This window comes from Bos taurus, unplaced genomic scaffold (genome assembly GCF_002263795.3).
Source record: "Bos taurus isolate L1 Dominette 01449 registration number 42190680 breed Hereford unplaced genomic scaffold, ARS-UCD2.0 Super-Scaffold_1723_ScbfJmS_2085, whole genome shotgun sequence".
Lineage (NCBI taxonomy): Eukaryota > Metazoa > Chordata > Mammalia > Artiodactyla > Bovidae > Bos > Bos taurus.
Genome location: NW_020192292.1, coordinates 4109870 through 4120267, shown reverse-complemented (window position 1 = coordinate 4120267; position 10398 = coordinate 4109870). Strand labels below are relative to the sequence as shown.

The following is a 10398-nucleotide window of genomic DNA, read 5'->3' as shown; positions in this document are numbered from 1 at the left end:
CTCTGAGAGGCCGGGGAAGAAGGAGTCCAGCTGTTGTCTATCAGGTGAGGACCCAGAAGTGGGAGAAGCCCACTGCAGGTCAGGTGGAGGGAGCCCCACCGTGTGCTTGCTTTCAGCTTTGAGAACCCACAGTAGGCTTCCTGGACATGTGGTGAGGCTTGTTAGAGGAGGCTGGACTTGGGGCACCAAGGAATGAGCCCAGGCCCTACTGGCCTTTGAGGCGAGGACCCAGAGCAGGGGAGAGCAGCCTCCTTAGCCCCCGTGGACGGGACCCTCTGGCATGCTATGCCTCGGCCATCCTTCCCAGGAGGTCTCAGGCAGGGGTCCCGAATGTGATGTGTCCTGACTTGCACCCAGGGGACTGGGGCACTCTGAGGCGTCGGTGGAGGACTCAGGGTGGGAGACGTGGAGGTGAGAATGCAGAGGAAGGCTCCCTCTCCACTCTGGGTCCTGGGACCCAGAGGCCCATGACGCCCTCCCCGCCTGCTCTCAGCCCTGAGGCGACCTGAGGGGAGCTAGGGGGCGCTGCGCCCCTCTTTGTCTTCTGACTTCTGTCTGGCTCCTCATGGCGATGGTGGGTGCAGGGTGAGGGAACGGCCTCAGGTCAAGAGAAGCAGGGGAGGCGGGCCTGTGGGGCGTGAATGTGAAACTCGGGGTTGGGGGCACCTTCCGCAGCCGAGGAGCCCCACCAATTCCGCTCCGCTGCCCCAGTCACCTGGAGGACTCGGCCGCGGGGCTCGGGAGTGGTGGCCCTCGCTCCCTCAGGACGTGGTGGGGCTGGTCTCTGGGGAGAGAGGCCTTTGCCTGCGGGGTGGTGGGAATATCATAAGCGGGGCCAGAGCTCCCTGCTGGCAGAAGATATGCTGGTCAGCCCCTACTGTCAGCCCTCAGAGGTGCTGGGCGGAGGGGTGGGGAGGGGAGTGGAATGGGAAAGGGTGGGGGGTGGGGGGAGGGAGGGTGTGGCCTCTCTTAACGTTTCTCTGGTTGTTCTCAAGGGAGTGAGGACCAAGTCTGAAGGAGCAGGGACAGTTTGGTAGAGAGAGAAATTGCAGGCCTTCCCCAGGGTCAGATATAAGACTGAGGGCACCCCCTACACCAGAACACATTGGACCCAGCAGTTCTCTGCCCTTGCCATTAACACAGGAGAGCCAAGGATGCTTACTGGATTTGGGCCCTGACTACTTTTTTTCTGGGGGCTTCCCAGGATGGAAGACCTGGGTCTGGTAGATGTGCCTGAGTTCAGCAGAGGGAGGAGAGCCACATGCTGTCAGGCATCAAGATAAGTACTCTGAGGGAAAATCTACAGGACCTCCCAACCTATGAAGAGGGGTCTCCCAGAAACCTGCCCCTGCTGTCAGCCCTGTGAGGCCATGTAGCAGGGATGCCAAATGTGGCTTTATTGACTTCCACTCTGGGAGTCTCAGGGAGGTGAGACTTTTTCTGAGGGGTAGACCTCTGGATAACAGAGAGAACTGTGAGGGAGGATGGAGAGGACCTCCCTCACCAGGTAGATTGGGCCTTGCCCTGAAAATATCTGTCTTAAAGAGAAAGGGCCCCAGCCCAGCTGTTCCTCTTGTCAGCCCCAGGAGACCACAGGCAGGGTTGGACAGATGTGGCATTTCCTAACTTTTGCTGGGGAATGGGGGTCTCAGAGAGGTGAGGGCATCCCTTTGAAGGGGAGACATCAGAACAGGGAGGAGTTTCAGGCTCGGTCAGGAATCAAGGTAAGGGCCATTGAGAGTCCTGAAAACCCCCCTTCCCTGAAAAGAAGGATGCCACAGAGTCTCAGCCCTGGGAGGATCCAAGTAGAGGTAAACAGAGGGGAGGAACTCTCACTTGTGCCACAAACTCTACCAGGAGTTCAGGGGATAGAGTGTCTCAGGGAGGTGAGGTCTGGGTTGGAGCAGAAAACTTCAGGTCAGCGGAGGGTAGGACAAGCCTTGCCAGGGGTACAGATGAATACTTTGAGTGAGGATTGAGTACATCCCCTATGCCAGAACAGACCCCAGGCAGGGGTGGTTGGACTTTGTGTCTTTTTACTTTGTATGGGGTGTCCCAGGGAGATGAACACTTTGGTCTGAGCTGATGACATCAGCCAAAGGGGCAGTTCCAGAATCTGAGGAGTCAAGGTAAGATAAAGGTCTTGAAGGAGGGGACTAAAGTTACTCCTTAACACAGACAGAAGGGGTCACACAGAAACTCCACACTGTCCCCACTATCCACCCTGGAAGGATCTAGGCAGTAATGGTCAGATGTGGTGTACCCTCACTCCCTGCAAGGGGTATGTGGAGCTGTCCCTGGGAGATAAAACCTTGGTCTGAGAAGGATGATTTTAGGTCACCACCTAAATTGGGCAAGGCCCTCCAGGAGTAAAGAGTACATTGAGGGAAGACAGAGAGAATTACCTATCTCAGAAGAGGAAGCCCAGCCCCTGCTGCCAGCCATGGGAGACCCCCAACCAGAGGTGGTTGGATGTAATGTCTCTTTACTTTTGTCTTGAGGGTGTTTAGGCCTTGAGGTGAAGGCCTTGGTATGAATGAGAAGACAGGTCAGCTGAAGGAGTCACATCAGATCAGAAGAGGGAAAAGTCCCAGACTCTACCAGAGTCAAGGTAAGGACACTTGGTGAGGACCAAAGGCACTTTCAATCCCAGAATGAAGAGACCCCATGGAGTCTAGCTATCTCTTGTCTTCAGGCCTGGAAGGATTCAGGCAGGGTTGGTTGTATATGATATGCCCCCACTTTATCCAAGGGTGAGAAAATTGTCTCAGAAAGGTGAGGTCATGGTCTGAGGCAGTAATGTCCAGTCAGCAGGGGGTGGTCTAGGCCCTGTCGAGGTAAAAATGGATACCATGAGGGAAGACTGAAGATAGCCCTACCAGAGGACACATGGGGCCCAGCACTTGCTTTTAGCACTGGAAGGACCTAGCAAGGGTGGTAAGATGTAGTGCCTCATTTTTGTCCATGGGTTTTTCAGGAAGGTGAAGTCCTCATTCTGAGGAAGTGGCAGTCTGTGGGGAAGCTACATCAGCTCAGCAGAGGGAAGAGTCCTGGATTCTGCCAGAGTTTAAGGTAGGGACCCTGAATGAGGACTGAGGGCACACCCTCACCTGAGGACCCAAGGCATACCCAGCTCTGCCCTGCCCCTGTGGTCAGCCCTGGGGGGCCCTGGGCACAGTGGTCAGATGGTGTACCCTTACTTCCTTCTTGGTGGTCTCAGGCAGGTGAGGGCTTGTTCTGAAGGGGCCAGACTCAGGACAGCAGAGGGAGTCCCAGAACCAACCAGCAGTGTGAGGAATGAGGGTAACCCTCAGCTAGGAGAGAGGGGGAACCCACAAACTTCGTTCAGCTCCTGCTGTCACTCTGGGAGGCCCTGGGCAGGTGTGGCCGAAAGTGTTGCCCCTTCACTTCTCATCTGTCTCAGGAATGTAAGCTCTTGTCTTAAGCTAGTGCAGGCAGGGAAAGAGGGGGCACAAGCCTTGTTAGAGCAAAGGTAAGAACCTTAGCATGGAGGGAATCATCCACTCCAGAACAGTAATGACCTCACAGAACTCAACCCCTCCTCACCTGTCAGAGGCTCCAGGAACTATGAGGTAAGGGCCTTGGTGTGAGGCACATGTCCTCAGGTCAGCAGAGCCCAGGCAGTGCTTGGAAGTCAAGGTGAGGTGGATACTCTGAATGTCTACCAAGGACCCCACCTATTCCAGAACAGAAGGGATCTCACAGTTCCTGACCCCACCTGCCATAGTCATCCCTGGAAGCCTTGGGCTGTGCTGGTTGGCTGCACTCTGAGGAGCTTTCTAACATCCTCTTATAGGTTCCCAGGGAAAAACTGTCCAGGGAGACAGGAGCCCTGTGAGGCCCTAGAGAACTCCCTAAAGAGGAGATCTGTAAGTCAGCCTTTGTCAGAGCTGCCAAGGGTACATTTCTCTGATGAGGTTGCTAACCCACTTTCTCTCTCTTTCAGGCCCGTGGGATCCCATCTCCTACCATCCTGCTAACACTTCCACCTACTCCCTTCAACAAGACTTATCATGCCTTACTTTCCAAAGTGTCTACGCCTCACATTTGAGCCAGGGTTTCATACCCTAAGTGAAATACAAGACTTGCTGATGGTTCAGGATTCCATAACTGAGGAGAAGAAGGAGACCTTCTCAATTTCTTCTTGCTCTTTCACCTTCTCCTACCCCTCTCCTTCCCCCCCACCCTTCCTCTCCACTGATATTGGGCACACCAGAGGAGAAGCAGGAGGAGAAGAAGGAACAGCAGGAGGAGAAGGAACAACAGCAGCAGGAGGAGAAGGAGCAAGAGGAGGAGAAGGAGCAAGAGGAAGAGAAGGAGCAGAGGGAGAAGAAGGAGGAGGAGAAGGAGCAGGAGGAGCAGGAGGAGGAGAAAGAGCAGCAGGAGCAGGAGGAGGAGGAGAAGGATCAGCAGGAGAAGGAGCAGGAGGAGGAGAAGGAGCAGAAGGAAGAGAAAGAGCAGCAGGAAGAGATGGAGCAGGAGGAGGAGGAGCAGAAGAAGGAGAAAGAGGAGCAGGAGGAGAAGGAGCAAGAGGAGCAGGAGGAGGAGAAGGAGGAGAAAGAGCAGGAGGAGGAGAAGGAGCAGGAGGAGGAGGAGAAGAAGGATCAGCAGGAGGAGAAGGAGCAGCAGGAGGAGAGGGAGGAGAAAGAGCAGGAGGAGGAGAAGGAGGAGGAGGAGAAGAAAGAGGACCAGGAGGGGGAGCCAGGAGGAGAAGGAGGAGAAGAAGGATCAGCAAGAGGAGAAGGAGCAGGAGGAGGAGGAGAAGGATCAGCAGGAGGAGAAGGAGCAGGAGCAGGAGAAGGGGCAGAAGGAGGAGAAAGAGGAGCAGGAGGAGAAGGAGCAGGAGGAGGAGAAAGAGCAGCAGGAGGAGAAGGAGCAGGAGGAGGAGAAAGAGGAGCAGGAGGAGAAAGAGGAGCAGGAGGGGGAGCAGGAGCAGAAGGAGGAGAAGAAGGATCAGCAGGAGGAGAAGGAGCAGGAGGAGGAGGAAGGAGCAGAAAAGGAGAAAGAGGAGGAGGAGGAGGAGCAGGAGGAGAAGGATCCACAGGAGGAGAAGGAGCAGGAGGAGGAGAAAGAGGAGCGGAGGAAAGAAGGAGCAGAGGGAGGAGAAGAAGCAGAAGGAGGGGAAAAGAGGAACAGGAGAAAAGGGAGCAGGAGGAGGTGGAGAAGGATCAGCAGGAGGAGAACGAGCAGGAGGAGGAGAAGGAGCAGAAGGAGGAGAAAGAGGAGCAGGAAGGAGGAGGAGGAGAAGGAGCAGAGCAGAAGGAGAAGAAAGAGGAGGAGGAGGAGGAGGAGAGAAGAGCAGGAGGAGGAGAAAGAGGAGCAGAAGGAGAAGGAGCAGGAGGAGAGAAAGAGGAGCAGGAGGAGAAAGAGGAGCAGGAGGGGAGCAGGAGCAGAAGGAGGAGAAAAGGATCAGGAGGAGGAGAAGGAGCAGGAGGAGGAGGAGAAGGATTAGCAGCAGGAGAAGGAGCAGGAGCAGGAGGAGAAGGATCAGCAGGAGAAGGAGCAGGAGGAGAAGGAGCAGGAGGAGGAGGAGGAGAAGGATCAGCAGGAGCAGAAGGAGCAGGAGGAGGAGAAGGGGCAGGAGGAGGAGAAGGGGCAGAAGGAGGAGAAAGAGGAGCAGGAGGAGAAGGAGCAGGAGGAGGAGAAAGAGCAGCAGGAGGAGAAGGAGCAGGAGGAGGAGAAAGAGGAGCAGGAGGAGAAAGAGGAGCAGGAAAGGGAGCAGGAGCAGAAGGAGGAGAAGAAGGATCAGCAGGAGGAGAAGGAGCAGGAGGAGAAGGAGCAGAAAGAGGAGAAAGAGGAGGAGGAGGAGGAGCAGGAGGAGAAGGATCCACAGGAGGAGAAGGAGCAGGAGGAGGAGAAAGAGGAGCAGGAGGAGAAGGAGCAGGAGGAGGAGAAAAAGCAGAAGGAGGGGAAAGAGGAACAGGAGGAAAAGGAGCAGGAGGAGGTGGAGAAGGATCAGCAGGAGGAGAAGGAGCAGGAGGAGGAGAAGGAGCAGAAGGAGGAGAAAGAGGAGCAGGAGGAGGAGGAGGAGAAGGAGCAGGAGCAGAAGGAGGAGAAAGAGGAGGAGGAGGAGCAGGAGGAGAAGGAGCAGGAGGAGGAGAAAGAGGAGCAGGAGGAGAAGGAGCAGGAGGAGGAGAAAGAGGAGCAGGAGGAGAAAGAGGAGCAGGAGGGGGAGCAGGAGCAGAAGGAGGAGAAGAAGGATCAGCAGGAGGAGAAGGAGCAGGAGGAGGAGGAGAAGGATTAGCAGGAGGAGAAGGAGCAGGAGCAGGAGGAGAAGGATCAGCAGGAGAAGGAGCAGGAGGAGAAGGAGCAGGAGGAGGAGGAGGAGAAGGATAAGCAGGAGCAGAAGGAGCAGGAGGAGGAGAAGGGGCAGGAGGAGGAGAAAGAGGAGCAGGAGGAGAAGGAGCAGGAGGAGGAGAAAGAGCAGCAGGAGGAGAAGGAGCAGGAGGAGGAGAAAGAGGAGCAGGAGGAGAAAGAGGAGCAGGAGGAGGAGAAGGAGCAGAAGGAGCAGAAAGAGGAGCAGGAGGAGGAGAAAGAGCAGCAGGAGGAGAAGGAGCAGGAGGAGGAGAAGGAGCAGAAGGAGGAGAAGGAGCAGGAGGAGGAGAAAGAGGAGCAGGAGGAGGAGAAAGAGGAGCAGAAGGAGAACGAGCAGGAGGAGCAGGAGGAGGAGAAAGAGCAGCAGCAGGAGAAGGAGCAGGAGCAGGAGAAGAAGGATCATCAGGAGAAAGAGCAGGAGGAGGAGAAAGAGCAGGAGGAGGAGAAGGAGCAGGAGGAGGAGAAGGGGCAGAAGGAGAAGAAGGACCCACAGGAGGAGAAGGAGCAGGAGGAGGAGGAGAAGAAGGATCAGCAGGAGGAGAAGGAGCAGGAGGAGGAGAAGAAGCAGGAGGAGGAGAAAGAGCAGCAGGAGGAGAAGGAGCAGGAGGAGGAGAAGAAGGATCACCAGGAGGAGAAAGAGCAGGAGGAGGAGAAGGAAGAGAAAGAGCAGGAGGAGGAGAAGGAGCAGGAAGAGGAGGAGAAGAAGGATCAGCAGGAGGAGAAGGAGAAGGAGGAGGAGAAGGAGCAGGTGGAGGAAAGGAGCATAAGGAGGAGAAAGAGCAGGAGGAGGAGAAAGAGGAGCAGGAGGAGAAGGAGCAGAAGGAGAAGGAGAAGAAGGATCAGCAGGAGGAGGAGGAGGAGCAGAAGGAGGAGAAAGAGGAGCAGGAGGAGAAGGAGCAGGAGGAGAAAGAGCAGCAGGAGGAGAAGGAGCAGGAGGAGGAGAAGAAGCAGAAGGAGGGGAAAGAGGAGCAGGAGGAGGAGGAGGAGAAGGAGCATGAGGTGGAGCAGGAGGAGGAGAAGGAGTAGAAGGGAGGAGAAAGAGGAGGAAGAGGAGAAGCAGGAAGAGAAGGAGCAGCAGGAGGAGAAAGAGCAGCAGAAGGAGAAGGAGCAGGAGAAGGAGAAGAAGTATCAGCAGGAGAAAGAGCAGGAGGAGCCAGAGCAGAAGGAGGAGAAAGAGCAGCAGGAGGAGAAGGAGCAGGAAAAGGAAAAGAAGGATCAGCAGGAGGAGAAGGAGCAGGAGGAGGAGAAGGAGCAGCAGGAGGAGAAGGGGCAGAAGGAGGAGAAAGAGGAGCAGGAGGAGAAGGAGGAGGAGGAGCAGGAGGAGGAGAAGGAGCAGAAGGAGGAGAAAGAGGAGGAGGAGGAGGAGCAGGAGGAGAAGGATCCGCAGGAGGAGAAGGAGCAGGAGGAGGAGAAAGAGGAGCAGGAGGAGAAGGAGCAGGAGGAGAAAGAGCAGCAGGAGGAGAAGGAGCAGAAGGAGGAGAAGAAGCAGAAGGAGGAGAAAGAGGAGCAGGAGGAGAAGGAGGAGGAGGAGGAGAAGGAGCAGAAGGAGGAGAAAGAGGAGCAGGAGGAGAAGGAGGAGGAGGAGCAGGAGGAGGAGAAGGAGCAGAAGGAGGAGAAAGAGGAGGAGGAGGAGGAGCAGGAGGAGAAGGATCCGCAGGAGGAGAAGGAGCAGGAGGAGGAGAAAGAGGAGCAGGAGAAGAAGGAGCAGGAGGAGAAAGAGCAGCAGGAGGAGAAGGAGCAGGGAGGAGGAGAAGAAGCCAGAAGGAGGGGAAGAGAGCAGGAGGAGGGAGGAGGAGGAAAGGAGCAGAGGTGGAGCAGGAAGCAGAAGGAGGAGAAAGAGGAGGAGGAGGAGGAGCAGAAGAGAAGGAGCAGGCAGGAGGAGAAGGAAGCAGGAGGAGCAGGAGGAGGAGAAAGAGACAGCAGAAGGAAGAAGGAGCAGGAGAAGGAGAAGTATCAGCAGGAGAAAGAGCCGAGAGGAAGCCAGAGCAGAAGGAGAGAGAAAGAGCAGCAGGAAGGAGAAGGAGCAGGAAGGAGAAGGAAAAGAAGGATCAGCAGGAGGAGAAGGAGCAGGAGGAGGAGAAGGAGCAGAGAGGAGGAGAGGAGGCAGAAGGAGGAGAAGAGGAGCAAGGAAGGAAAAGGAGGGAGAGGAGAGGAGGAGGAGAGGAGGCGAAGGAGGAAGAAAGAGGAGCAGGGAGGGAGAGAAGGAGGAGGAGGAGGGAGCAGGAGGAGGAGAAGGAGCAGAAGGAGGGAGAAGAGGAGCAAGGAAGAGAAGGAGGAGGAGGAGGAGCAAGGAGCAGAAGGAGAAGAGGAGGAGGAGGAGAAAGAGCAGCAGGAGGAGAAAGGAGCAGGAGGAGGAGGAAAGAGCAGCAGGAGGAGAAGGAGCAGGAGGGGGAAGGGAACAGCAGGAGAGAAGGAGGAGAGAGGAGGAGGAAGGGCAGAAGGAGGAGAAAGAGGAGCAAGGAGGAGAAGGAGGCAGGAGGAGGAAGAGAGCAGCAGGAGGAGAAAGGAGCAGGAGGAGGAGAAAGAGGAGCAGGAGGAGAAAGAGGAGGCAGGAGGAGGGGAGCAGGAGGGGCAGGAAAAAAGGAGGAGAAGAAGGATCAGCAAGGAAGGAGAAGGAGCAGGAGGAGGAGAAGGAGCAGAAGGAGGAGAAAGAGGAGGGAGGAGGAGCAGGAGGAGAAGGATCAGCAGGAGGAGGAAGGAGCAGGAGGGGAGAAGGAGCAGGAGGAGGAGAAAAAGCAGAAGGGGGGGAAAGAGGAAGGCAGGAGGAAAAGGAGCAGGGGGAGGGGAGGAAAAAAAGGGGGAAAAAAAAGCAGGGAGGAAAGAAAGGAGCAGGAGGAGGAGAAGGAGCAGAAGGAGGAGAAAGAGGAGCGAGGAGGAGGAGGAGGAGAAGGAGCAGGAGCAGAAGGGAGGAGAAAGAGGAGAGGAGGAGCAGGAGGAGGAGAGGAAGGAGAGGAGGAGGAGAAAGAGGAGCAGAAAGGAGAACGAAGCAGGAGGAGCAGGAGGAGGAGAAAGAAGCAGAGGAGCGAGGAAGAAAGGAGCAGTGAGCAGGAGTTCTTCCTCCTCCTGCTTCCCTGCTCCTTTCTCCTCCTTCACTGCTCTTCCGCGCCTCTTTCTCCTCCTCGCTCTCCTTCCTCCTGCCTCCTCCTCCTTCTCTTTCCTCTCTCTTTCTCCTCCTTCTCCCTTCCTCTCCTGCTGATCCTCTCCTCTTCCTTCCTCCTTCCCTCTTCTCCTTTCTCCCTCCTCCTGCTCTACTTCCTCCTCCTTATCTCCTTCCTCTTCTCCTCCTTCTTGCCCCTTCTCCTCCTCCTGCTCCTTCCCTCTCCTGCCCATCCTTGCTGATCCTTCTTTCCTTCCTCCTCCTGCTCCTTCTCCTCCTCTGCTCTTTCTCTTCCTTCTCTCTTCTCCTTCCTGCTCTTTCTCTGCTGATACCTTCTTTGCCTCCTCCTGGCTCCTTCTCCTTCTGCTGCTCTTTTCTCCTCCTCCTGCTCCTCCTCCTCTGCTCCCTTCTCCTCCTGCATGATCCTTCTCTCCTGCCTCCTCCCCTTCTCCTCCGCTTATTTCTTCCTCCTTCCTCCTGCTCCCCTGCCCTCCCTTACCTCCTCCTGCTTCCTCTCCTCCTTCTGCTTCTTCTCTCTCTGCTCCTCTCCTCTCTCTTTCTCCTCTCTTCCTTTTCGCTCCTCTCTCCTACTGTCCTCTCCTCCTGCATTCCTTCTCCTCCTGCTCCTCTCTCCTCCTCTCTCCTTTCGTGCCCTTCTCTCCCTCGCCTCCTCCTCCTTCCTTCTCCTCTTTCTCCTTTGCTGCTTCTCCCTCCTCTGCCTCCCTCCTGCTCCTCTTCTCCTCCTTGCTGGCTACTTTCTCCTCCTCTGCTAACTTTTCTCTCCTTGCTGCTCTTTCTTCCTCTCTCCTCCTCCTTTTGCCTTTCTTCCTCCTCCTGCTCCTTCTCTCCTCATCTTCTCCCATTCTCCTCCTCTGCCTCTTTCTCCTCCTTCTGCTCTCTCGCTCCTCTCATCCTCTCTCCTGCTCCTTCCTCTCTCCTTGCTCCTCTCTGCTCCTCTTTCTCCA

At 56.1% G+C, this 10398-nt stretch overlaps 1 pseudogene; it reads left to right on the top strand.

Moving 5' to 3' along the window:
- The first annotated feature begins 2532 nt into the window (after positions 1-2532).
- The window catches only part of LOC112445813 (melanoma-associated antigen 10-like), a 15748-nt pseudogene continuing 7882 nt past the window's right edge, over positions 2533-10398 (top strand).